General features: G+C 46.0%; 1 non-coding gene across 1 annotated transcript; it reads right to left on the bottom strand.

The window, feature by feature from the left end:
- Positions 1-908: 908 nt before the first annotated feature.
- Positions 909-2,829, bottom strand: LOC143261968 (small subunit ribosomal RNA). Its single transcript, XR_013035957.1, has one exon. It is a non-coding gene; the product is annotated as a small subunit ribosomal RNA (ribosomal RNA).
- Between the last annotated feature and the right edge of the window lie 294 nt (positions 2,830-3,123).

The raw sequence follows: 3,123 nt of genomic DNA, 5'->3' as shown, positions 1-3,123 counted from the left end.
TCATATATATATACGTCCCACGCTCATGCTGCCACTAGCGCGCAACAGAGTAGGGTGTCAATGACAACGACACAGCATTGAAACGAGCTACACAAGCCGGTCTCTCTTGATATCAATGTAAACGAGCATTAAGTTATCTTCAGACTGCCCGATATTTTCGTCCTTTGGACTTTCCCAACGATTCCTTTTTTTCTTTTTTTTTTACACCACAGCGAAGACTTGAGGAAGCGTGATTAGCACGCTCGCATCCCTCCCTGTCCTACTACAACTGTGTGTGTGTGTGTGTAAAGAAAGAAAAAAGAATACATTGGCTTTCTCTCTATCGAGAAGATGGCCTACGCAACGCAGATCAAAGGCCTAATACGTGTAATATAATACGCGTCTGGCCGTGTATAAATCACGCACGAATGATCTGGTCGGGCCCAACTCTTCTCGTACGCTTATTTTTCCGTGTTGGGGCACTATCATAAAATCACATAAACCCCAACACGTGTGTGTCTTGGAAGGAAGATGGCCTACGCAACGCAGATCAAAGGCCTAATACGTGTAGTACACACGTCTGCCGTGTAAATCACGCACGAATGATCTGGTCGAGCCCAACTCTTCTCCACCACACCACATCCCAACTTTGTACATTTTTATATATTTTTGTGCGTTGGGGCACCTTCATAATCACAAACCCCAACAACACATATATCTCTCTCTCTTTGAAAGATTTGTTGTGGCCTACGCAACGCAGATCAAAGGCCTAATACGTGTAGTACACACGTCTGGCCGTGTAAATCACGCACGAATGATCTGGCGGGCTCAACAATATCTTTTTTTTTTATATGAATTCTTATCCACAAACTAATCGAATTCATTTTCTCTCCTCCTCTCCTCTCTCTTTGAGATATATTGGAACATTGTAATGATCCTTCCGCAGGTTCACCTACGGAAACCTTGCTACGACTTTTACTTCCTCTAAATAATCAAGTTTGGTCATCTTCCCGGCATCATCGGCAATGCCGAAACATTGCCGCGCACCAGTCCGAAGACCTCACTAAATCATTCAATCGGTAGTAGCGACGGGCGGTGTGTACAAAGGGCAGGGACGTAATCAACGCGAGCTTATGACTCGCGCTTACTGGGAATTCCTCGTTCATGGGGAATAATTGCAAGCCCCAATCCCTAGCACGAAGGAGGTTCAGCGGGTTACCCGGGCCTTTCGGCCAGGGAACACACGCTGATTCCTTCAGTGTAGCGCGCGTGCGGCCCAGAACATCTAAGGGCATCACAGACCTGTTATTGCTCAATCTCGTGCGGCTAGAAGCCGCCTGTCCCTCTAAGAAGATTTGTTTGTACGTTGGTAGTAAAAACCCCGCCGGCAGAAGCCGAGAGCCTTCGAGATACCATAATTACGTCTATTTAGCAGGCTAGAGTCTCGTTCGTTATCGGAATTAACCAGACAAATCGCTCCACCAACTAAGAACGGCCATGCACCACCACCCATCGAATCAAGAAAGAGCTATCAATCTGTCAATCCTTCCGGTGTCCGGGCCTGGTGAGGTTTCCCGTGTTGAGTCAAATTAAGCCGCAGGCTCCACTCCTGGTGGTGCCCTTCCGTCAATTCCTTTAAGTTTCAGCTTTGCAACCATACTTCCCCCGGAACCCAAAAGCTTTGGTTTCCCGGAAGCTGCCCGCCGAGTCATCGTAGGAACTTCGGCGGATCGCTAGCTGGCATCGTTTATGGTTAGAACTAGGGCGGTATCTGATCGCCTTCGAACCTCTAACTTTCGTTCTTGATTAATGAAAACATTTTTGGCAAATGCTTTCGCTTCTGTCCGTCTTGCGACGATCCAAGAATTTCACCTCTAACGTCGCAATACGAATGCCCCCATCTGTCCCTATTAATCATTACCTCGGGGTTCCGAAAACCAACAAAATAGAACCGAGGTCCTATTCCATTATTCCATGCACACAGTATTCAGGCGAAGGTAGCCTGCTTTGAGCACTCTAATTTGTTCAAAGTAAACGTACCGGCCCACCTCGACACTCAGTGAAGAGCACCGCGATGGGATATTAGTTGGACCGCCCCGTGAAGAGCAAAGCCCACCGGTAGGACGTACCACATAATGCCAGTTAAACACCGCGAGCGATGAACCGACACTGTGACACACAGATTCAACTACGAGCTTTTTAACCGCAACAACTTTAATATACGCTATTGGAGCTGGAATTACCGCGGCTGCTGGCACCAGACTTGCCCTCCAATGGATCCTCGTTAAAGGATTTAAAGTGTACTCATTCCGATTACGGGGCCTCGGATGAGTCCCGTATCGTTATTTTTCGTCACTACCTCCCCGTGCCGGGAGTGGGTAATTTGCGCGCCTGCTGCCTTCCTTGGATGTGGTAGCCGTTTCTCAGGCTCCCTCTCCGGAATCGAACCCTGATTCCCCGTTACCCGTTACAACCATGGTAGGCGCAGAACCTACCATCGACAGTTGATAAGGCAGACATTTGAAAGATGCGTCGCCGGTGCTATAAGACCATGCGATCAGCACAAAGTTATTCAGAGTCACCAAAGCAAACGATGGACGAGTGTAAACACCCGCCACCGATTGGTTTTGATCTAATAAAAGCGTTCCTACCATCTCTGGTCGGAACTCTGTTTTGCATGTATTAGCTCTAGAATTACCACAGTTATCCAAGTAAATTTTAGTACGATCTAAGAAACCATAACTGATTTAATGAGCCATTCGCGGTTTCACCTTAATACGGCATGTACTGAGACATGCATGGCTTAATCTTTGAGACAAGCATATGACTACTGGCAGGATCAACCAGGGAACTATACAATATGTATATATAAAATGGACAAAATTTAAATCCTTTTCCATCGTCGCCTGTTTCATATATATATGTCAGGTCGACACACCACTTTTCTCTTTCAAATATGTACAAGTTTTGCCACATTCCGCGCTTGTAACATATCTTCTTTAACGCTCAATTTCTTTCATTTTTCTATCATACAGATATTACCGTACGCCCAAAAACGTACGTATTATATTTTTGTTCTATCATAAAATCACATTTTTCGACGTTCGCCAGCTTCGTACGTTTCTATCTTTGCCTTCATAAAAT

The sequence above is a fragment of the Megalopta genalis genome, unplaced genomic scaffold (genome assembly GCF_051020955.1).
Source record: "Megalopta genalis isolate 19385.01 unplaced genomic scaffold, iyMegGena1_principal scaffold0075, whole genome shotgun sequence".
In the NCBI taxonomy this organism is placed as follows: Eukaryota; Metazoa; Arthropoda; class Insecta; order Hymenoptera; family Halictidae; genus Megalopta; species Megalopta genalis.
This window is presented reverse-complemented; position numbering and strand designations above follow the sequence as displayed.